The sequence below is a fragment of the Schistocerca piceifrons genome, unplaced genomic scaffold (assembly GCF_021461385.2).
Source record: "Schistocerca piceifrons isolate TAMUIC-IGC-003096 unplaced genomic scaffold, iqSchPice1.1 HiC_scaffold_2302, whole genome shotgun sequence".
NCBI lineage: Eukaryota > Metazoa > Arthropoda > Insecta > Orthoptera > Acrididae > Schistocerca > Schistocerca piceifrons.
In genome coordinates this window covers 2911979-2937838 of record NW_025728232.1, presented here as the reverse complement: position 1 = coordinate 2937838, position 25860 = coordinate 2911979, and the positions used below count along the sequence as shown (strand labels likewise).

General features: G+C 46.9%; 1 protein-coding gene across 1 annotated transcript in view; it reads left to right on the top strand.

The window, feature by feature from the left end:
* The window catches only part of LOC124742292 (elastin-like), a gene marked incomplete at its 5' end in the record, with an annotated part of 125459 nt that overhangs the window by 23152 nt on the left and 76447 nt on the right, over positions 1–25860 (top strand). The window lies entirely within an intron of this gene.

The following is a 25860-nucleotide window of genomic DNA, read 5'->3' as shown; positions in this document are numbered from 1 at the left end:
GATACTATATTGAATTTGGAGCCGAATTAGCCCCTCTTTACTATCATCAATCATAGACTCCAGGAAGAAAAAACAGTGCCCAGAAGTCTATGTCACACCTGTCTAGAAGAAGGGTAGTAGAATTGGTCCACAAAACTTATGTCCAATATTCATGACTGATTTGTTGTAGAATGTTAAAACATATTCTCAGCTCAAATATAATGAGGTACCCCTAGCAGAATGATCTCCATGTCAATCACACACATTCTGATAACACTCACCTGAACCTTAACTTGCATCTGATTGTTACCAAAGTACAATCATTAGGGGATATCATGCAAAAGATTTGACTGGATTAACTCCTTTTGGAGGGACGACATGGCTTGTGTCATGAACAGATGTTGAGGTAACTTTGGGTGTGGCACAGGGAAGTTAGTTGGGGCTCTGTTTTTATATTAATGACCTTGTAGACTTTACTAGCAGTGATCTCTCATTTTTGCAGGTGATGCATTTAGCTGTAACATGACAAATGTCATGGGATTACTCCTACTGTTGCGTCAGACTTACTTTGTCTGGTCTAGTGCAGCAACTCAACATAGCATCATTCAACAAGTCATTAGAAACCCCTGCAGAAATACTGAGCCATGTTTCTTCTATAGCCATCCATAAATCTAAGGGTTACCAGTGCAAGATTTTAGGCATGAAATGACCTCTCTATGCCCAATAAATGTTCAATGGGGGTTCATGTCTGACAATATGGGTGGAAAAATCCTTCATTAAAACTGACCAAAATGTTTAACATGGCACACTGTCATCCATAAAAATTCTATTATTGTATTGGAATATGAAGTCCATAAATGACTGCAGATGGTCTCCAAGTAGCCAAACAAAACCATCTCCAATCAATAATCGGTTCAGTTGGACCAGAGAACCCATTCTACTATCATGGAGCCACCATGAGCTTTCACAGTTCCTAGTTGACAACTTGGATCCATGGATTTGTGGAGTCTGCATCACATAATAATCCTACCATATGCTATTACCAACTGAATTCTGGACTCATCTGACCAGACCACAGATTTCCAATTATCTAGTGTGCAACTTATATGGTCACTAGCCCAGGAGGGGTGCTGCAGGCCACACCATGCTGTTAGCAAACATGTCCTAATCAGTAATCTGCTGGCATAGCTAATTAATGTCCTAATGGATGCATTTGTCACACATCCCACATTGATTTCTGCAGTTATTTCACACAGTGTGGCCTGTGCCAGCAATGACAACTCTGTGCTGCTCTCTCATTAAGTGAAGGCAGTTTGCCATGTTGTCCACGGTGCAAGATAAAGCCTGAAACCTGGTATTTCAGCGTGCTCTTGACACTATCTTTTAATGTCGAATCCCTAAATGATTTCCAAAATGGAATGACTCGCATGTCTAGCTCCAACTGCAATCAGTGTTTGAAGTCTCTTACTGTCATGCTCACAATCACGCCTTATACCATTTCACATGAACCACTTGAGCAAAAACGACAGCTCAGCTCAGCCAATGCACTGGCCTTTTATACCCTGCATAAGCAATACTACCGCCATCTTTATACATGCATATCACTATCCCATGAATTGTCACCTCATTGTAATGAAGTACAGTGTGACATAAGTGACAATCTTCAGTTTCATCATGACAAGATTTAGAGCTGGTGCAAGAAAATGGCATCTTGTTTTAAATGTTGAGAAATGAAATACTGAGCACTTCACAAAATGAAAAACTTAACATCCTATGACTATCACATCAATAGTCAGAATTTCTGTTGTGAGTAATGCTGCTAGCAGATTTCAGTTTATTGGTAGTATACTAGGAAAATGTAATCAGTCTACAAAGGAGATTGCTGGCAAATCACTCTCTTAACCCATGCAAGAATATTACTGACGTGTATGGGACCCACATCAATTAGGGCCAACAGGTGATACTCAACGTGTACAGAGACTAGTGGCACAAATAGTCACAGGTTTGTTTAATCTGTGGGAGTGTCACAGAGATGCTGACAAAACTGAAGTAGCAGACTCTTTAAGATGGACAAATTATCCTAAGAAAGCTTACTTGTGAAGTATAAGGAACTGGATTCAAATGATGACACTCAGAATGTACTACAACCCCTTTATGTATTTCTCCCACAGGGATTGCAAGGAGAAGGTTAAATTGATTAAAGCATGCATGGAGACATGCAAACAATTATTCTTCTTGCACTCTGTATGTGAATGGAACAAGTAAAAACCCTAATAACTGGTACAATGGGATGCACCGTCTGCCATGAACTTCACAGTTGCTCGCAGAGTATAGATTTAGATGTAGTGAGTAGATAGTGTTATTAGATGGGCAAATCAACAAGGAATGGTGTCAAGTAACCACCAGCAAATATATAGACTACCAAGGGTGACTTTAGATGAACAAAGTATTAAATGCCAAACATGAAAGTGAATTCTTGTGCTCTAGAAAATTCTGCTTTTTTTCCACTGATTCCTTGAAGGCAGACAGTCACTAAATGAAATGCCCAATATGGACTTTTTACAACGTTTATGCTTGTTTCTTTCTGAGACAGTAGTTGAATTATCAAGTGGGTGGCAGGAGGCGTGTATGTAATGGAGAATCACAATCTGGAAGACCAAATTTTACCCAATTCTCACAAACAGAATGCAGTGGGATGTAAACAGCTTACCTGCATCATCAGATCTCCTCCTCTTTCTTCGAAAATCTGATGAATCAGAAGACCGCCTTTCCTGAAAGAACAAAAGTTCGGGACTTTAATAAACGTAAATGAACAAAATTTGAGTGCAAATCACTATCAGAAATACTGCAATACATCTACATTTATACTCTGCAAACCACTTGATTTTAACAGAAGAGGTTACATATCATACTATTTATTAGGGTTATGAGAGAAGATTAACTGTTACCATACAGATGTGGTGTCAAACAATAAACAGCAAGCCAAGACAGCATTTGGACAGTATACACAGTGTGTTCTTTCATCTGCCTCTACCTTACCACTTCATTTCCATTCCCCAACACCACCGACACTAGCTGGAAGAGGCCCTTTGACATGAGTGTAAAAAGGAACTATCTGTCTCCACATTCCATAGGTTAGCACACTTGGTTCAAGCAAATATGAGTGTAGTACTAAAAGACAAATTTATTACTTGCCCATTGGATAGTAGGCACTTTTGTGATAATTGTTGCAGAGCTTAAGAAGGTGACTTTAATGAAAAATCTGTATGAGCATTCAATCATATGATAAATTGATGCACTAGGTAAATCAACTATGAAATTTTGGAAGGTGATTCATCAAACCAAGTAAAAGCAGCCCCTGGCTTGCACAAAAGGAGAGTGTTGGAACACTCATCATTCTTGTTTTATGTTAGCAAGCTGACCAACAGTACAAATAGCAACCTCAGACTTTTCACAGATGACACTTATCAGTGATTAATTATTGTCAGGAAAGAAGTTGCAGGAATAAGCAACCGGATGTGGAAAAAATTCCAAGTGTAGCAGACTGGTACCAATATTTGATGTACAGAAATGTAAAACTAAGCATCTCAAAAAATAAGAAAGTACCCTACCCTATTACTACATTATCAATGATTCAATATTATAATCAATAAACTGAGGCAATAATTTGTAGGGATACAAATTGTATTAGCTCCATCACAGGTGGATGACTCCAATTCATGTGTATGGCCAATCTTAGGTAACTGTTGAAGTATGAGGGACCAGGCCATTTGTTCAGCTGATTCTCAATGTATACAAAGAAGGATGGCACATATGGTCTCAGATTTCCTTGACTGATGGGAGTCATACTCTTCAAAAGATAGATACAAATTATTCCACAAAAGTCAACTTCTGAAAGTACAAGAACCAGTATTAGTGAATAACCTAGAAATATTCTTCAGCCTCATCCTTTTATCTGCATTAGGAACTCTGAAAACAAAATTAGACTATTTACTGTACACGTATTTTGTTTTGTTTGTTTTGTTTTGGTTTTAGGGCGCAAAACTGCTATGGTCATTAGCACCCGGTCCGTGACTTAGGAAACAGTAAAAAACCGAAATTGAAAACCAGCAGCAATGGGAACGAGTCATAAAATTGGAGAAAATAAAAGCAGAAGGGAGGCTAAAAATCCACTACAGAAAGGGGTTGGTTGTCCCCAAAAAAAGCTTCAAATGACTGACGTCATTTCACTGGCACTAATAAACTTGAGAACGCGGTCGGCTGAGCGCATGTCATCTGCTAAAATCAACGATATATCAGGCGATAGCTGTAGACGGGAGCGTAACGGATTAAAATAGGGTCACTCAATTAGAAGGTGTCTTACCATCCACAGCTGAGAGCAGTGGGGACAGAGTGGGGAAGGATCGCCGCTTAACAGATGTCGATGGCTAAAAAGACAGTGCCCTATCCGGAGCCTAGTTAAAATTACCTCCACCCGACGACGCGTTCGGGAGGAAGAGGTCCAAGCACAGGGAAGAGCTTTCACGTCCCGCAATTTATTATGGGGAAGTGTCAACCAATGCGCGTGCCATAAATGAACAACACGGCGACATAAAACGCTCCGTAGATCGGCGTAGGGAATCTATTGAATAGCTGGCCGAAGAAGAGAGACTGCAGCCTTGGCTGTAATATCGGCCGCCTCATTTCCACAGATACCAACGTGTCCCGGGAGCCAGAGGAACGCCACCGAGACGCCCCCCAGGTGCAGCAAGCGCAGACAGTCCTGAATCCGGTGGACCAGAGGGTGCACAGGATAAAGAGCTTGGAGACTGAGGAGAGAGCTGAGAGAATCTCAGCAGATAACGTACTGTATCCGCTGATGGCGGCGGATGTAGTGGACAGCCTGGAGAACAGCGTAAACCTCCGCAGTATACACCGAACACTGGTCGGGAAGCCGAAAGTGATTTGCGGTGTCGCCAACAATATAGGCACTCCCTACACCTAACGATGTTTTCGAGCCGTCTGTGTAAATAAATGTGGCGTTCGTCATTTGTGCCCATAGAGCAGCAAATGCCCGATGATAAACAAGTGAAAGGGTACCATCGTTGGGAAATCGACAAAGATCATCGAGCAGGCAAATCTGGGGACGGAGCCAAGGCGGTGCTGTACCCCAAGTTGTCAAGAAGGTTTTAGGCAAGCGGAAGGAAAGAGAATGGAGCAGTTGACGGAAGCGGACTCCCGGAGGTAGTAGGGAGGTGTAGCGGCCTGCATACCCTACATCAATGGAGGCGTCGAAAAAAATTTAATGGGCTGGATTAGCAGGCATGGAAGACAGATGGCTAGCATAAGGACTCAGAAGGACTGCTCGCCGATTGGACAGCAGAGGCTCAGCAGTCTCAGCATAAAGGCTTTCCACAAGGCTGGTGTGAAAAGCTCCAGACACTAAACGTAATCCACGGTGGTGGATAGAGTCGATACGCCGAAGAATACACGGCCGAGCAGAGGAGTAGACTATGCTTCCATAGTCCAATTTCGAGCGCACTAAGGCGCGATAGAGGCGGAGAAGGACCACTTGGTCCGCTCCCCAGGAGGTACCATTCAGGACACGGAGGGTGTTGAGGGATCGCAGACAGCGAGCCGAAAGATAGGAAACGTGGGAGGACCAGCACAGTTTTCTGTCAAACATAAGACCCAGGAATTTAGCGACGTTTGAAAACGGAAGGTTGACAGGACCTAGATGTAAGGAGGGCGGAAGAAACTCCTTACGTCGCCAAAAATTAACACAAACGGTCTTACTGGGAGAAAAACGGAAGCCGGTTTCGATGCTCCAAGAGTGGAGGCGATCGAGAGAGCCTTGAAGACGTCGTTCAAGAAGGCTGGTCCGTTGAGAGCTGTAGTAGATCGTAAAATCGTCCACAAAGAGGGAGCCCGAGACATCAGGAAGGAGACAATCCATAATTGGATTGACGGCAATGGCAAACAGTACAACAATCAGCACGGAGCCCTGGGGTACCCCGTTTTCTTGGGAGAAAGTACGGGAGATAGTAGTGTTCACCCGCACCCTAAATTTGCGCTCTGCCATAAATTCGCGAAGAAAAAGGGGCAGCCGACCTCGAAAGCCCCAAGAGAACAGTGTGCGGAGGATGCCTGTCCTCCAACAGGTATCGTATGCTCTCTCCAAATCAAAAAATATTGCTACTGTTTGGCGTTTCTGGAGAAAATTGTTCATGATATAAGTGGAGAGAGCAACAAGATGGTCAACTGCAGAACGATGCTTTCGGAATCCGCATTGGGCAGGTGTTAAAAGACTGCGGGATTCCAGCCACCAAGCAAAACGGCAATTCAACATACGCTCCAAAACCATACACACAATACTCGTGAGAGAAATGAGGCGATAGCTAGAGGGGAGATGTTTGTCCTTTCCAGGTTTCGGAACAGGAACGACGATAGCTTCCCGCCATCGTCTGGGAAAAGTACTATCGGTCCAAATTCGATTATAAAGGCGAAGGAGGTAACGCAGACTATGGTATGATAAATACATTAACATTTGGACGTGGATACCATCCGGTCCTGAGGCGGAGGAGCGAGAAGAAGAGAGTGCATGTTGGAGTTCCCGCATGGAGAAAACGGTATTTCAGTTTTCGCTATTTTGAGAGGAGAATGCAAGAGGTTGCACTTCCGCTGCACGTTTCTTCGGGAGAAACGCTGGCGGGTAATTTGAAGAGCTCGAAATCTCAGCAAAGTGCTGACCCAATGAGTTAGAAATTGCGACGGGGTCCACTAATGTCTCATGCGCGACAGTGAGGCCAGATAACCGTCGAATCCGACTCCAAACTTCCGACGAGGGATTGAAGGTGTTAAATGAGCTAGTAAAGAAGTCCCAGTTTGCCTTTTTGCTGTCGCGGATGACGCGACAGCATCGCACACGGAACTGCTTATAGCGGATACAGTTGGCCAAAGTAGGATGGTGTCTGAAAACGTGAAGAGCACGTCGCCGCTCACGTATTGCGTCACGGCATGCCTCGTTCCACCAAGGAACTGGGGGGGGCGCCGGGGCAAATCGGAGGTGCGAGGTATTGAACGTTCCGAAGCTGTAAGAATAACGTCTGTAAGATGAGTGACCTCATCGTCTACGCTAGGAAAGTGACGGTCATCGAATGTCGATAGAGACGAAAAAAGTGTCCAATCGGCTTGGGCAAACTTTCAGTGTCGCGGGCGCATATATGGCAGTTATGGCTGCAATCGAAGGACACATGGAAAGTGGTCACTGGAGTGTGTATCAGCAAGGGCGAACCGTTCAAAGCGCCGAGCTAGCGGAACAGTACCGACCGAAAGGTCCAAATGAGAGAAATTTGTCGTGGAGGCAGACGAAGAAGTAGGGTCCCCAGTTTTGAGGCAGACAAGATCCGCTTGGTGGAAAACGTCTATCAATAGTGAGCCACGCGGACAAGGATGTGGAGATCCCCAAAGCGGGTGGTGGGCATTGAAGGCCCCAAGCTGACCAAGAAGATGAAGGAGATCAGCTCGTGCCATTGGTGTGGACGATGGAATGTATACAGTACAAAGAGAGAAGGTGTTCCAGAAAGGGAAAGACGGCGACAGCTTGGAAGGAAGTGTTTAATGGGATTGTTGATGATGGAGAGTATCATGGAGAAGAAGCATGAGTCCTCTATGTGCTGGAGTGCCAGCTTTGTTTCCTGAAGACAGAAGATGACCGGCGAGTAGGATTTTAAGAGGATCGACAATTCATTCCGATTGGTTCGAATGCCGCAGATATTCCAATGGATAATGGACATAGAGTAAACAGAAAACGGAAGAATGTGACCAAGGTTGCCCTCAACTCAACGACTGCTCGGAGCTTGCGACCGGCAGCGTGGAACGGCATTCAGCCGAAGGCAGAAGATCCTGATCCATAGATTGTTCAGGAGCAGCTCCTGCCACCAGCGATCGGCCGGTTGATCGGCCGCCAGTAGGGCGCCTCGGCGACACAGAAGACGCCCGAGGGCGGCTACCGCCAGGTGGTGCTGTAGATGAGACACGCCGTGGCGGAGAAGGAGAGGAACTCTTTCTTATTAGCCTTCTTGGAAACAGGATGTTTAGATGAAGGAGGAATCGACGGTTTTGAAGTTGGGGTACATAAAAAATCTTCACGAGTAGGCTCTTTTCTGGAAGTCCGGGTGTCTGACTTGAGGGCTCCAGATTTAGCAGAACCCGATGAAGCGTGAGCCATAGAGTGGGCAGGCGAAAGTGGGGAGGTTGAACGGGCGATCTTTGCGCTGGTCAATCTGACGACTGTGGCACTAAAGGTGAGATCACAGGTCTGCGTGGCCGCCTCCTTTGTTGGCCGAGGAGAGGCAAGGACAGTGCTGTATTTACCTGTCTGAGGCACAGAGGGCTTTCGACTGGCGACTAATTTTCGAGCAGCCAAGGTCGACACCTATTCCTTCACCCTGATTTCCTGAATGAGCTTTTCGTCTTTAAAAATGGGGCAATCTCTAGAGGTAGCTGTGTGGTCACCCATACATTTGATGCAACGAGGGGATGGAGGTGGACAAGCACCCTCATGGGCATCCTTACCACACAACACATTTGGCCGGATTGGAACAGGACTGGCTGGTATGATTGAACCACTGACACCAATAGCAACGCGTAGGGTTTGGGATGCAAGGGTGAACGGAAATTATCTCATTGCCCGCTTTTATGTTCGATGGGAGTTGAACTCTGTCAAATGTCAAGAAGACAGTACAGGTTGGAATGATGTTAGTGTCAACCCTTTTCACGACTCTGAACAGCTGTGTCACCCTGGTCAGACAGGTAGTTTTGAATTTCCTCGTCGCACAGTCCGTCGAGGGAGCGTGTATAAATGACCCCACGTGATGAATTTAAAGTGCGGTGCACTTCCACCCGGACAGGGGAGGGGTGTAGCAGTGAAGTACACAGCAATTTTTGTGCCTGGGGGGCACCGACTGTTTCTAACAGCAAGGTGCCATTTCGTAATCTGGAACAAGACTTCACAGGACCTGCAATTGCGTCGACACCTTTCTGAATAATGAAAGGGTTCACTATGGAGAAGTCGTGACCTTCGTCAGACCGAGAAACAACAAGGAACTATGGCGAAGAAAGAAAGAACTGTCTGTGGCTGCGACTCAGTGAACTTACGCTTGTGAGCAGACATAGTAGAAGATGAAGAAACCATTGCACGCTCCTCCCTTGTGGGGGTCCCTCTTTGAGGGCACTCCCACCTTAGGTGATTGTTCATACCTCAGGTCACACCTCCCGAGAAACTGACAGGGACCAATCGGCTCTTTCGGAAGGTATCAGCTGGGGTAATCACCCCTCCCTGGGCCTGGCCGTTACCAGGGGGTACGTACGTGTCCTACCTGTCTACCCGGAGCGGGGAATTACGATTTACCCAGTCACCGGCTATGGATGGAAATTCGCGTGTCGACCTTCAGACACGCACGTGGAGGAAAAAAGAGAAAGCGAAAAACAAAGAAAGGGAAAGGAAAAGAAGAGACGTCTAAAACGCCGCGGTGGAGACAAGGAAGAGGGAAGGGCCAAAGAAGAGAGGGGGGGCCAAATAAGAGAGGGGGGGCCAAATAAGAGAGGGGGGGCCAAATAAGAGAGGGGGGGCCAAATAAGACAGGGGGGGGCCAAATAAGACAGGGGGGGGCCAAATAAGACAGGGGGGGGGGTAAATAAGACGGGGGGGGGTAAATAAGACGGGGGGGGGTAAATAAGACGGGGGGGGTAAATAAGACAGGGGGGGGGTAAAGAAGACAGAGGGGGGGTAAAGAAGACAGAGGGGGGGTAAAGAAGACAGGGGGGGGTAAAGAAGACAGGGGGGGGTAAAGAAGGGGGAAGGGCGGAGGCAGGGAAGGGGGAAGGGCGGAGGCAGGGAAGGGGGAAGGGCGGAGGCAGGGAAGGGGGAAGGGCGGAGGCAGGGAAGGGGGAAGGGCGGAGGCAGGGAAGGGGGAAGGGCGGAGGCAGGGAAGGGGGAAGGGCGGAGGCAGGGAAGGGGGAAGGGCGGAGGCAGGGAAGGGGGAAGGGCGGAGGCAGGGAAGGGGGAAGGGCGGAGGCAGGGAAGGGGGAAGGGCGGAGGCAGGGAAGGGGGAAGGGCGGAGGCAAGGAAGGGGGAAGGGCGGAGGCAAGGAAGGGGGAAGGGCGGAGGCAAGGAAGGGGGAAGGGCGGAGGCAAGGAAGGGGGAAGGGCGGAGGCAAGGAAGGGGGAAGGGCGGAGGCAAGGAAGGGGGGAAGGGCGGAGGCAAGGAAGGGGGGAAGGGCGGAGGCAAGGAAGGGGGGAAGGGCGGAGGCAAGGAAGGGGGGAAGGGCGGAGGCAAGGAAGGGGGGAAGGGCGGAGGCAAGGAAGGGGGTTAAGGGCGGAGGCAAGGAAGGGGGTTAAGGGCGGAGGCAAGGAAGGGGGTTAAGGGCGGAGGCAAGGAAGGGGGTTAAGGGCGGAGGCAAGGAAGGGGGTTAAGGGCGGAGGCAAGGAAGGGGGTTAAGGGCGGAGGCAAGGAAGGGGGTTAAGGGCGGAGGCAAGGAAGGGGGGGAAGGGCGGAGGCAAGGAAGGGGGGGAAGGGCGGAGGCAAGGAAGGGGGGGAAGGGCGGAGGCAAGGAAGGGGGGGAAGGGCGGAGGCAAGGAAGGGGGGGAAGGGCGGAGGCAAGGAAGGGGGGGAAGGGCGGAGGCAAGGAAGGGGGGGAAGGGCGGAGGCAAGGAAGGGGGGGAAGGGCGGAGGCAAGGAAGGGGGGGAAGGGCGGAGGCAAGGAAGGGGGGGAAGGGCGGAGGCAAGGAAGGGGGGGAAGGGCGGAGGCAAGGAAGGGGGGGAAGGGCGGAGGCAAGGAAGGGGGGGAAGGGCGGAGGCAAGGAAGGGGGGGAAGGGCGGAGGCAAGGAAGGGGGGGAAGGGCGGAGGCAAGGAAGGGGGGGAAGGGCGGAGGCAAGGAAGGGGGGGAAGGACGGAGGCAAGGAAGGGGGGGAAGGACGGAGGCAAGGAAGGGGGGGAAGGACGGAGGCAAGGAAGGGGGGGAAGGACGGAGGCAAGGAAGGGGGGGAAGGACGGAGGCAAGGAAGGGGGGGAAGGACGGAGGCAAGGAAGGGGGGGAAGGACGGAGGCAAGGAAGGGGGGGAAGGACGGAGGCAAGGAAGGGGGGGAAGGACGGAGGCAAGGAAGGGGGGGAAGGACGGAGGCAAGGAAGGGGGGGAAGGACGGAGGCAAGGAAGGGGGGGAAGGACGGAGGCAAGGAAGGGGGGGAAGGACGGAGGCAAGGAAGGGGGGGAAGGACGGAGGCAAGGAAGGGGGGGAAGGACGGAGGCAAGGAAGGGGGGGAAGGACGGAGGCAAGGAAGGGGGGGAAGGACGGAGGCAAGGAAGGGGGGGAAGGACGGAGGCAAGGAAGGGGGGGAAGGACGGAGGCAAGGAAGGGGGGGAAGGACGGAGGCAAGGAAGGGGGGGAAGGACGGAGGCAAGGAAGGGGGGGAAGGACGGAGGCAAGGAAGGGGGGGAAGGACGGAGGCAAGGAAGGGGGGGAAGGACGGAGGCAAGGAAGGGGGGGAAGGACGGAGGCAAGGAAGGGGGGGAAGGACGGAGGCAAGGAAGGGGGGGAAGGACGGAGGCAAGGAAGGGGGGGAAGGACGGAGGCAAGGAAGGGGGGGAAGGACGGAGGCAAGGAAGGGGGGGAAGGACGGAGGCAAGGAAGGGGGGGAAGGACGGAGGCAAGGAAGGGGGGGGAAGGACGGAGGCAAGGAAGGGGGGGGAAGGACGGAGGCAAGGAAGGGGGGGAAGGACGGAGGCAAGGAAGGGGGGGAAGGACGGAGGCAAGGAAGGGGGGGAAGGACGGAGGCAAGGAAGGGGGGGAAGGACGGAGGCAAGGAAGGGGGGGAAGGACGGAGGCAAGGAAGGGGGGGAAGGACGGAGGCAAGGAAGGGGGGGAAGGACGGAGGCAAGGAAGGGGGGGAAGGACGGAGGCAAGGAAGGGGGGGAAGGACGGAGGCAAGGAAGGGGGGGAAGGACGGAGGCAAGGAAGGGGGGGAAGGACGGAGGCAAGGAAGGGGGGGAAGGACGGAGGCAAGGAAGGGGGGGAAGGACGGAGGCAAGGAAGGGGGGGAAGGACGGAGGCAAGGAAGGGGGGGAAGGACGGAGGCAAGGAAGGGGGGGGAAGGACGGAGGCAAGGAAGGGGGGGGAAGGACGGAGGCAAGGAAGGGGGGGAAGGACGGAGGCAAGGAAGGGGGGGAAGGACGGAGGCAAGGAAGGGGGGGAAGGACGGAGGCAAGGAAGGGGGGGAAGGACGGAGGCAAGGAAGGGGGGGAAGGACGGAGGCAAGGAAGGGGGGGAAGGACGGAGGCAAGGAAGGGGGGGAAGGACGGAGGCAAGGAAGGGGGGGAAGGACGGAGGCAAGGAAGGGGGAAGGACGGAGGCAAGGAAGTGGGAAGGACGGAGGCAAGGAAGGGGGAAGGACGGAGGCAAGGAAGAGGGAAGGACGGAGGCAAGGAAGAGGGAAGGACGGAGGCAAGGAAGAGGGAAGGACGGAGGCAAGGAAGAGGGAAGGACGGAGGCAAGGAAGAGGGAAGGACGGAGGCAAGGAAGAGGGAAGGACGGAGGCAAGGAAGAGGGAAGGACGGAGGCAAGGAAGAGGGAAGGACGGAGGCAAGGAAGAGGGAAGGACGGAGGCAAGGAAGAGGGAAGGACGGAGGCAAGGAAGAGGGAAGGACGGAGGCAAGGAAGAGGGAAGGACGGAGGCAAGGAAGAGGGAAGGACGGAGGCAAGGAAGAGGGAAGGACGGAGGCAAGGAAGAGGGAAGGACGGAGGCAAGGAAGAGGGAAGGACGGAGGCAAGGAAGAGGGAAGGACGGAGGCAAGGAAGAGGGAAGGACGGAGGCAAGGAAGAGGGAAGGACGGAGGCAAGGAAGAGGGAAGGACGGAGGCAAGGACGGAGGCAAGGAAGAGGGAAGGACGGAGGCAAGGAAGAGGGAAGGACGGAGGCAAGGAAGAGGGAAGGACGGAAGCAAGGAAGAGGGAAGGACGGAAGCAAGGAAGAGGGAAGGACGGAAGCAAGGAAGAGGGAAGGACGGAAGCAAGGAAGAGGGAAGGACGGAAGCAAGGAAGAGGGAAGGACGGAAGCAAGGAAGAGGGAAGGACGGGAGCAAGGAAGAGGGAAGGACGGGAGCAAGGAAGAGGGAAGGACGGGAGCAAGGAAGAGGGAAGGACGGGAGCAAGGAAGAGGGAAGGACGGGAGCAAGGAAGAGGGAAGGACGGGAGCAAGGAAGAGGGAAGGACGGGAGCAAGGAAGAGGGAAGGACGGACGGGAGCAAGCAAGCAAGCAAGCAAGGACGGGAGCAAGCAAGGAAGGAAGGGCGGAGCAAGGAAGGAAGGAAGGACAGACGGAGCAAGGAAGGAAGGAAGGACGGACGGAGCACGGAAGGAAGGAAGGAAGGAAGGAAGGACGGACGGAGCACGGAAGGAAGGAAGGAAGGAAGGACGGAGCACGGAAGGAAGGAAGGAAGGAAGGACGGAGCACGGAAGGAAGGAAGGAAGGAAGGAAGGACGGAGCAAGGAAGGAAGGAAGGAAGGAAGGAAGGACGGAGCAAGGAAGGAAGGAAGGAAGGAAGGAAGGACGGAGCAAGGAAGGAAGGAAGGAAGGAAGGAAGGACGGAGCAAGGAAGGAAGGAAGGAAGGAAGGAAGGACGGAGCAAGGAAGGAAGGAAGGAAGGAAGGAAGGAAGGACGGAGCAAGGAAGGAAGGAAGGAAGGAAGGAAGGACGGAGCAAGGAAGGAAGGAAGGAAGGAAGGAAGGACGGAGCAAGGAAGGAAGGAAGGACGGAGCAAGGAAGGAAGGAAGGAAGGACGGAGCAAGGAAGGAAGGAAGGAAGGACGGAGCAAGGAAGGAAGGAAGGAAGGACGGAGCAAGGAAGGAAGGAAGGAAGGAAGGAAGGACGGAGCAAGGAAGGAAGGAAGGAAGGACGGAGCAAGGAAGGAAGGAAGGAAGGAAGGACGGAGCAAGGAAGGAAGGAAGGAAGGAAGGACGGAGCAAGGAAGGAAGGAAGGAAGGAAGGACGGAGCAAGGAAGGAAGGAAGGAAGGACGGAGCAAGGAAGGAAGGAAGGAAGGACGGAGCAAGGAAGGAAGGAAGGAAGGACGGAGCAAGGAAGGAAGGAAGGAAGGACGGAGCAAGGAAGGAAGGAAGGACGGAGCAAGGAAGGAAGGAAGGACGGAGCAAGGAAGGAAGGAAGGACGGAGCAAGGAAGGAAGGAAGGACGGAGCAAGGAAGGAAGGAAGGACGGAGCAAGGAAGGAAGGAAGGACGGAGCAAGGAAGGAAGGAAGGACGAAGCAAGGAAGGAAGGAAGGACGAAGCAAGGAAGGAAGGAAGGACGAAGCAAGGAAGGAAGGAAGGACGAAGCAAGGAAGGAAGGAAGGACGAAGCAAGGAAGGAAGGAAGGACGAAGCAAGGAAGGAAGGAAGGACGAAGCAAGGAAGGAAGGAAGGACGAAGCAAGGAAGGAAGGAAGGACGAAGCAAGGAAGGAAGGAAGGACGAAGCAAGGAAGGAAGGAAGGACGAAGCAAGGAAGGAAGGAAGGACGAAGCAAGGAAGGAAGGAAGAACGAAGACTTGCAAGCAGAGAGAGCAAAGAATGTGTTACATTTTCGAGCGTCCAAGACCGGACGTAGGCACAAAACATACTCCCAGAGGGGGACAAAGGGAAGGAAAGAGGTGGCGGTGAGGGGGGGGGCAAAGATGGGGGATGGGAAAGGATGCAGAAAAGGAAGGTAAGCAGCCCAGAAAGGAAGGAGGGCCACATTAGCTCGGGGTCCCGTGCTCACAAGCACGTATCCACAAAAGAGGAGGGGGGAGGGGGGTGGCTGCTGGTTGTGTAACTGCTGACTTCACCCCATTAAGCGGAAGTTTGGTGGCATGTTGCACAGCTGGAGGAGCAGATGGGGGATGCTACCAAGGTGCAGGGCAATTTCACAACCATGGTGCTAAATTTAAGGTCACATGCCTGTAAGGCCACATCCTCCATGGAACGAGATGTAGCAACACAGGTACTGTAAGTGCCAGATGGTAGAACACAGGGTTTCCCACTAGCCAACAACTTGTGAGCGACTGGGTGAGGCACTTTTCCTTCGCCCCGATCTCCAGGAGAGCCCGCTCATTGAGATACTTTGAACAGTCATGGAAGGAGGAGCACGGTTGCCATTGCAGTTGATGCAGCGGGCAGAAGGAGGTGGGAAATCACTCTCATGAGAATCCGTACCACATATTACACGTTTGGATGGGTGTTGGCAGGACTATAATGTTATTGTTACAATTACACTCATACGATTGCATTGGATTTGAAATATATGGTCTGACTGTGATAACTTCATAATCTGCTTTGATCTTTAATGGAAGGATCACTCCGCCAAAAGAGAGTGAGAGTGAGTGTGGACACTTATGAGGCGTCTACTTTTTCGTCACCTGATGTACTGTAATGAGAGCCTGATCAGAGAGATATGTTTGTATGTCAGCCTTTGTCAGATCATCTAGCAGCCCAGTATAAATAACACAGCAGGAAGAATTTAGTGTTCAATGGGCCTCAACATTTACAGGATAACCATGCAGGAGTGAAAAGCTCCAAGCAGTTGTTGCTTGAGAATCAAAAGTAGTCTCAAAAGCGAAGTGCCACTCTGTAAAAAATAGCAGGATTTCACAGGGATGGCAATTGCATCGACACCTTTCTGAATAATTGGATTTACCATCTTTAGTACATGATACCACTAGGAATGATGGTGGAGTTTGAAGGTTCTTTGAATTGGTTGCTTCATTCTGTTTACGTTTTGTAGATATTGATTGTGAAAACAATTGCTTCATTGGAAGAAACTCACCCATGATTGCCACCATCTCCAATGGTGTGCTCCTTCCATCTGGGTGCTCCCTCACCAGGGGGTGCACCAGGGTGATTATTCACACCTCAAGTCACACCTCGCAAACACCTAACGAAGGGGGGGGGGGGGGGGTGTCCAATTGCCAATTTGGGAAGGTAGCAGCTTAGGCATATCACCATTCCCTGGGCCTCGCCTGTATCAGGGGTTATGTGCGATCCCTACCTGTCGACCCATGGCTGGGATTTACATGTTACCCCATCACCTGTCATGTGTCAGATGCATAGTAGGCCTTCAGGAGTACACAGCGAGGAAGAAGGAAAAGAGGAACCCCAAATGCTAAAGTGGAGGAAGGAAAAGAGAAAGGAAACAAAGAAAGGAAAAGGGAATGAAAAACTGGGAACAAAAAACCGTGGTGAGACTGTTCTTATGTCAGCAACAGACAGTGCAGAACATTCCCAGTAACATACCTGACATGTCCCCAAGGGAGGGGAAAAAGAATAGCAAGGGGAAAACATGCAGCATGGAAGGGAAAAGATCCTGCAAAGGCTGGGGCCGCATGGTAACCAAACAAAAACCATCAAAGTGTGGCGAATTGCAAACTGACCACAGAATCCAAGTGGACCCATATAGCAAATTCTTCCAGTGTAGTATGAAGTGGGATCTGTGTACTAACAATGTCCATATAGACCAACATGCAAACACCACCGGAAGCCATTGAAGGGCCAATTTCATTCCAAAAAAGCACAGCATCTATGAATGGTTGGTGAGTGAGCATGAGTAAAATGAGATTCCTGGAGAACAGCACAAGCTGTCAAAAGGCAATAAGGGATTGCAACTCTGGGAGGTGACGATAGTTTCCATTACAGTTCCACTGAATAAGCACAGAGTGGGTATCTAAATGGATGGTGAACAGACGAGCCAATCACATCACCAGATCACCACCCATCACTGATGAGGGCAGGTGGCATCCATCAATAATTGGACAGACTCAGGTTGTGAGGGGAAGATGGCATATCTGGAAGTACCATGGGGACATAGTTCTGAGACAGATGTTTGTTTTTCTTCATCTTTATCAGCTGAAAGCATGTGACCATGGGGAACACAGACTGTGTCCCATGGCCAAGTTGTGATACCAGGCCTCCGACCAGGAAGACCCCAGGGAGAGGTCCCAGAAGGGAACCCAATCACAAGTGGTTTGCCAAAAACTTAACACTTCTCTACCCAGTAAGGGAGAGTGGCTCGTGGAGGGGAGGGCGTGGGAACTGCAGGGATGGGAAGAGGAAAGGGGGGGGGGGGGGGGGGGGAGAGGACTAGGGTACGGAGAAAGGGGAAAGAATGTAACAGACAAAGGCAGAAGCCATCGACACAGGTGAAGTCGGTCATATTTTTTGACGAACCTCAGTGTAAGATAAACAATCAAGGGACTTTTCTCTCTTTTTCCTTCTTATAAAACAGGCAATCTGGTGAACATCGAGTGTGTTGGTTGGAACAATAAACACACATGACTGGCAGAATGTAAGGGCTCCACTCATGGGGTGGGTGTCCATGTTCATCTAATAGAGCGGGAAGATGTGCCTGAAACACAAGCTGCATAAACACCACATGTGTGGCAAAACATATGGCTTCGTGACTCACCAATGACACAAAAGCCTTGCCCTTCTCCAGGAGCATATCTCCCTCAAATGCCAGCATAACTGCACCAGTACCACCGCAATTCGCATTACGACCTGAACCATATTCAAAGACTGGTGGGGAGTAATGGACAGAGGGATGTTCTGATGTTGCCAAGATACGCAGAAGCACAAAAGGCACTGAGTGGCAGAAATAGTTTTTATGAACAGTGAAGCCAACCACATCTTACCAAGAGAACCCACATTGCCAAATTTATGTGATATTTTACGCAAACAATAATGGTGGTGTGGTGGTGGTGGTGGTGAATGTGTGTATATGAGCATGCAACAGCTCAGCATCAGCGGTCAGGTCACTGTGTTGCCAAGGGGCTTAGCCAGATGGGTACATATCAGCCCAATCACACTGATTGGCCACATGTGCTGGTGGCGGCGAAAGGGAGAGGCGGCGAAAGGGAGAGACTTCATTGAACCCCTGTGTGTTCTGCTCATGGTTCAATGTAATTCAAGTCCAATGGAGGAGGAGTGACATTATATACTACAATTTACATTTCTGAACAATATGATGCAATCTTCTTGCAACTGTGAAGAGACCACAAAAGTACATTTCTGGACTAATTAAAGAGGCATATAAAACACTTATTAAAAACTTGAATTCAAAGTATAGATGTTCCACAAAAGCAAGGAAAGATGCCAATTAGTATTTTGCATATTGTGATGAAAGCTTCAGTTTCCCAAATTCTCTTAAATTTTTCACACTGGGGCAAGTGTAACTCATTTTCAAAGAAAAATTACATTTTTTGAATAGTTTTATAGTGCAACATCAATACCACATATTTAAGTTTTTAATTAGTGTATTTTGTTCACAGTACTGACTTAATATCCCACAGGAACACTTACATCATCTGATGAAGCTGTAACGTTCAGCTCCAGGCCTTTTCTGTGTTCCATGATGGGACTGTAACAAATGAACACACATTGCGCACTGGAATAATGTAATTTACTACTACTGTCAAAAATATAATTAAACATAAAATTAAGATAATATCCCCGGTACTGATGTGACATAGGATTTAATTTCCAATGCAGTTGAAAATTTTTCATACTGAGAGAAATTTAATGAATTCTAATAAACTAAATTTACAAATAAAGGTGAAAACAATTTGTTACGAAAACACCACATTTTCATGATATAAAAAATGGTCATTGATGTCTGTCTGCAGAGTTTCATAGGTAAATTGCTCTCTGAAACTGATTTTCATTGTGTATAGACGACCAGTAAATTGTCAAGTATATCTTATGAACTAAACCCTAGGTGCCCAGTGTTCAAAATGTTAATATCCACTTCCTTTAACTGCATGTCTCTACACAGGAGGAAAATTCATTTCAAAACAAAAAGACCATAAGGTGTGATACCTTCCATGACAAAGAAAGGTGGGGCACCTGTTACAATTATTGCACAATCTACCAATGCTACACAGGAATCTGATTGCTTGAGTTAACACCATAGTTACAGAAATATTACGTACTTACTATATGCACTAATGATTCTGAAAATTCCATCCCCAAAAATACTCACATGAGTGAAATGCACTTTGACTGTACATGGGACAGTAGTGTGTGTTTTAGATTTGAAGGGATATGCACCTCCAGAGAACAGGGGTTATCAGTACACAATTTAAATGTGCAACAGTACAGCAGTGTGTTTTCAGCTGAGATAATCTGACCTCAAAGTCTAGGATACCATAACGGGTTGTCAAATTGCATATCCAGTGTCAGATTACCCACTTGGCCAATTTATATTCAAGGTCACCCCCAGTCCCCTTCTCGCACATAGCCACTGGGAATTCATCAAGGTCAGATAAATTGATTTCAAAGTGAGTTAAAAGTCTTGTTAGATAAGGCTAACAGGGAAGTCAATTATGTAATTGTAATTAGTGATCTAAACATTAACACACTGAAATACAATTGTTATACAAGGTGTTCTTAAGATCTGATTAAAACCTATTGACTTAATTTAGCAGTAGGCAGCCCCATGAGGTGCTGTGAAAATACAGAAGCATTTCTAGATCTGTAATCATTAATACACAACAGAGCCGGCAGACAGTACAGTTCATATACATAGCCATTGTAGGCCATTATAGGGTATTAGTTAAATCAGCAAACAGCATAGGAAGGCCAGAAAAAATATTTAAAGACCTTAGACAAACTAAGCATACAAACATATGTAGGCTAGAAAGGCTATTGGAAATCCAAGATTTTAGTGAACTATACTTAACAGAAAACCTAAATTAAGGATGGGAATCCCTCTGAAATACATTAGGCCATTACATAGATTTTTCATGACCATTAATACATAGGGAAATAAATGAGAAGTATAATGAAAGTAGAGGTAAAAAGGAAGAGGTGGAAATTGTGTACAAAAATTGTTGGCTAAGACCAACCCAAATGAATAGGGATGCATGTAGCAAAAAGAAGAAATCATACACCCAACTGATGAAAGAAACTATTGACATATTGTTCAAACAAGACAGCAACCTCAACAAATGTCACTAAAATCATAGTGTCTCTCATAAATGAGGAGAGGGAAGGTGAATGTGTGTAAATGATGACTTAACACTGGAGGTAAATCTGAGGGAATTCAGGGATGCACAAAATGTCATCAGTACTTCAATCAAACATACTGAAGTTGGGGACCCATTAGTAAATCAAAATTATACTTCCAACATAAAAACCAACATTCCATATGCTTATTCCTGACCCCAACTAATAAATCAGAAATTGCAAGAAGAATATATAGTCTAAAAACATAAAACACTGTGGAACTAGATGGTATATCCACTAAACTAATTAAATGCTGTTTACAGTGGGTAGTAAAGTCATTAGCCAGTCTGATAAACTTATCTTAAAAAAAAAGGTATATTTCAAATGTCTCAAAAGGAGTAAATTAATCCCTATACATTAAGAAGGTTGCAAAAAAGACCCAGGAAATTACAGACCTGTAACTATTACATCTCTCCTTTCTAAAATAATAGAAACCATAATAAATGACAATATTAAATTTTATACAAACATGCAATATTCTCAACAATGAACAACATGGGTTCAGAAAGGGCAAATCCATCAAAACAGCATTTGCTGAATTCATAACACTTGTCTACAGCACTTTGTGGATGAAAGTTCTGCAATATGTTTCTGGACCTATCTGAAGCATTTGAAAGTGTACACCATAACAATCTATTATAAAATCTCCATTGTTATGGTGTAAGAGGGAAAGCAGTATACAACATTCAACTGTTATAGGAAACTAGTAACTGGTGTGCTGAAATAAAGTGAAAAGTGAAAATAATACTGTAAGTGTGTTTTCAAATTTTGAAATTGTGAAGCACATGATTCCTTTGTCCACTATTCATTCTGTATGTCAATGATATGACCAAAACTGTATCTGATAGCGTAGTCATGTTGACTCTATATTTGTTATTACCAGTTCTACAACAAATGACCTGCAAGAGAAGGCTTCGCTAAATATAAAAATTGTAAACAATTATTTCAAGGAAAAAGTTTTTATAAAGGGAAACAAAATAACATATATCTGCAGATACATCAGACAAAAAACCACACTGTTGACAATATTACTGTCAGGCTTGGAAACACACAACTGAAGGAGAGACAGACAGCTATAAATTTCTAGGTTTAAGAATTGATAGGTATATGACATGGGAGAATCATAAGTAACATTTGTAGCAAAACAGGTTCAAGCACATTTCTGAAGAGAAAAATGTCAAAATCAGAAAATAGACACACACACACTACAAACAATGTACTACAAACTAGCCCATTTGCATCTCTCATATGGCATTCTGCCTTGGGGGTAATGCTGCAAATGTGCACACACAGATTATTAAGTTTACAAAAGAGAACTGTACAACACACTGCAAAAGTATCCCCTAGAGAATCCTGCAGAAATAAATTGAGGTAGCTAAAGTTTTAACAGTAGCATCAGTGTTTGTATATATGTATATGAAACAATTATCTACCTAAAAACTGTGCTGCATTGCTGAACAGAGGTTACCATGAACATAATACAAGAAGAAAAAATGACTATCATGCAGAACAAAGTAGGCCAAAATTAACAGAGAACATGTAAATTCTGGACACATATTGTACATCAGTTTACCATAGTGTATGAAGATGGTACAAAATATGCCTCTTTTTAAAACAAAATTAAAAAGCCATCTGGTCAATATTTGCCTTTACAGTGTTAAAGAATGTCTTGAAATAAAAAATTAAATAGTGTGTCAGTATCCACTGAAAAGAAAAACTGTAACAGATTTGAAACTAAATATAAAATCACTTCAATTATGAATGATGTACCTAATAATATTTCATGTCAAAATGCTAATTTGACTGTACTTTTTCTCTATTTTTCTTGAGAGTTCTGAGTGAAGATCACATAATTACATTTTGTAAGTAGCTAATATGAAGTCAGATTATGAATGTGATTATACACTGATATATATCACAGTATTTTTGCTACGTATATGTAAGCTTTATGTAAACATGGTGTCTAACATTATAAGAAATGATCCATGGACATATACAGAAAGAAGAAGTCATCCATGGGAATTCCCACACACCCTAGGCAATTGTGGGAGCTATATTCAATCTCCTGACATAAATCAAAGGTCACACGATACACCCTAAAATTGTGAAGTAACCCCTCCACATGCCTCAGTCAACTGAAGCACAATAAAATGGCAGGAATCCTATCTAACAAATAAGATCAGAACTCACTCTCCTCCATTACTATAATCCTCAACTGTGTTAAGCTTCTCCCTTTGAGGTCTGAGTATTTATGGGGAGATCTTCAGGCCTGCTATAACCAATAATTGTCTAGTGGAAGGGATTGGAACTGATTATTATATAACAAATTCAGTAACAGATTATGAACAACTGTTTTCACAATACATGCTTATCTTTGTTGTTTATTAACATTTTTCATTTTTATTTACAATGTTATGCATTTGATGTAGACATTTTTATTTACTATCTTTTGTTATTGTTTATTAATAATATTTCTTTACAAAACTGTCACATGCAGTGGTTTCCTTACAAAGCTAATTTTTCTTACAAATAATACTCAAGTTTTCTTGTTTTATTTGCACATATGTATGCACACTATATTTATTGACCAAGTACTTTTCTGGATGCCTTATTACTCTCCAGTACATGAAAGCTAGGGAAACTACTTTAATACTACATTTTCCATTTTGTTTCTTTATATAATACCATATTAATTTTCTTTCTGATCATTATATACTCAGTACTTACATTTTAACAGTGTATTTCTGATGTATTTTTCTCATGTGTACAGGGTGGGCAGAAACAGTCCATCAGATCAGTGGCAGATACAGAAAAACCTCAAGGAGGGGATGCTAAAGATATCTTTCACTACCTTTACTTTTACCATAACAAAAATAATCAAGTCGCATGCAAATTTTTACTTCAACTGATTATACACACACCAAAAAACGTTTTGCATCTCCTCAGTTCTGAGAGTTCCGGAACCTGCACAGAAAACTGGTAGAGAGAGCAATGATGATGATGATGATGATGATGATGATGATGATGATGATGAGTCCCATACTCCTTTACAGAGCGTAGGGGAGCGACGTGGAAGACCCGCGTCGCCTTGCTAGGCAAGGTCCTAGTGGAGGTGGTTTGCCATTGCCTTCCTCCAACCATAATGGGGATGAATGATGATGATGAAGACAAAACAATAACACCCAGTCATCTCGAGGCAGGAAAATCCCTGACCCCACCGGGAATCGAACCCGGGACCCCGTGCTCGGGAAGCGAGAACGCTACCGCGACTCATCAAGTTTTTTGTGGTGCGCCACTTTAACTGAATAGACATTAAGATGTGAATATACATTTTCCTTATCTGCATTGTTGTCTTTAGTGTACTATTTTTTTCTGCTTGTGGGTTTGTCATGTTCAGATATAAGTATGAACATCATTTCTGCCCTTTTCATTGCTAATGAAAACCATACATTTCATGTTGTACCACCACCCAGAGAGACCTTCAGACGTGGTGGTCCAGATTGTCCTCTTGCATTGATGCATGCCTGTATTCGTCATTGTGTACTATCAAGGCACTGTTTGTCCAGATTATCCCACTCGTCAATGGCGATTTAGCATAGATCCCTCAGAATGGTCGGTGGGTTACGTCATCCATAAACAGCATGTTCGATAGGGTTCATGTCTGGAGAACATGCTGGCCACTCTAGTAGAGCGATGTCATTATCCTGAAGGAAATCATTCACAAGATCTGCATGATGCGGGCACGAATTGTCATCACTGAAGACTAAAGCCTCACCACTATGCTGCTGATATGGTTGCACTGTCAGAGGATGGCATTCACATATCAAACAGCACTTATGGTGCCTTCTGTGACCACCAATGGTGTACACTAGCTCCACATAATGGCACCCCAAAACCGCAAGGAACCTCCACCTTGCTGCAATTGCTCGATAGTGCATCTAACAAGTTCAGGCTAACCGGGTTGCCTCCAAACATGTCTTCATAAGTTGTCTGGTTGAAGGCATATACAACATTCATCAGTGAATAGAAAATGATGCCATTCCCAAACGGTCTATTCAGCATGTTGGGCCCCACCTGTACCACGCTGCATGCTGTCTTGGTTGCAAAGATGGACCTTACCATGGTGGTCGGGAGTGAAGTTGCACACCATGCAGCCTATTGCGCACAGTTTGAGTCATAGCAAGACGTCCTGTGACTGCATGAAAAGCATTATTCAACATGGTGGCATTGCTGTCAGGGTTCCGCAGAGCCATAATCCATAGGTAGCAGTCATCTGTTGCAGTAGTAGCCCTTGGGCGGCCTGTGTGATGTATGTCATCAACAGTTCCCGTCTCTTTACCTCCTCCATGTCTGAACAACATTGTTTTGGTTCACTCAAAGACACCTGGACACTTCCCTTGTTGATAAAACTTCCTGGCACAAAGTAACAATGCAGACAACACGAGCAATGTACCTCCTTCCTGGTGGAATGACGAACTGATCGGCTGTTGGACAGACTCCGTCTAATAGGTGCTGCTCGTGCATGGTTGTTTACATCTTTGTGAGGGTTTTGTGACATCTCTGAACAGTCGAAGGGGCTGTCTGTGATACAACATCCACAGTCCATGTTTATCTTCAGGAGTTCTGTAAACCTGGGTGACAAAACTTTTTGTCGTGCGTACACATTTACAAGACAATTCCATCTTATGATATAAAAAGTTCCAATTGTGGTTCTCTTCCTAAAATAATAAATTCTATGCATCTACTCTTGCTGGCAATAAGACAACCAATGTCATGATGAGTGTTCAACAGAGCTAAGCCATTAAGTTGATCCTCCTCCATTATCGACCTCAGCCATGTTTTTGTATACTGCAATGTTAAAAAACTTCTTTCTACTGTATTGAAATCACTAGAATTACCGTGACTTTTCTCACAGATGTGTGTTAGCTATCGGTGTGTCAGATAGAAATGTATAAAATACAATAATGTGGACATGCGTGCTACATGGTAAGTACAACTACTTGATAACTCATTTCAGTTGAGCTAACTGACTGAAGAAATGAATGAATGAATAGCATGCGGACTGACTGGCGGGGGTGGCATGGATTGCAATATGCGTGACTCCACAATTGGGGGGGGGGAAGGGGAGGGGGGCACGTGCCCCCCATGTATGTGCCACATCACCAGATACAATTAGTGTGTCAGTTCTCATAGATGATGCACCAGACACACACAGCCAGACACACACAGCCAGACACACACAGCCAGACACACACAGCCAGACACACACAGCCAGACACACACAGCCAGACACACACATATAAGGGAGGCGGAAGGGGGGGGGGGGTTGGTGGTAGGGTGGCTGGTTCTGGGGTTTGATAGGGGCAAAACATCGAGGTCATCAGTCCCCTGCTCCAAACAGACATACTTGTAAATGCCTATACAGTAAAAGCGTAACCTCTGGACCCAGAGGGAGGGAACACCAAGGGGTACAGAGCTAAAATGAACACCGCAGTAACACAAAATAGAGGACACTTAAAAGGAGCAAAGCAAATAGTTGACTAGAGTAAAACCGACTACAGTGGTTGATGGATCAGGTAAAAGGTCAACCACTCAACTACAAACGAAGAACCTCCAGCTGGAAAGCGTTGATAGAGGCACCAACACAACTTTTTACCATAAAAGACACTATTTTGGTATCCACGTCACAATGAAAAGTCGCTGGAGTGGGTGTAGCCTGAGAAATCATGCGAGAACGCCCACACTAGAGTGAGTGATGAAACCCAGCTGCAGGGATAAAACGTTAAACTGAGTCAGCTATAGAGGCATCATCACCT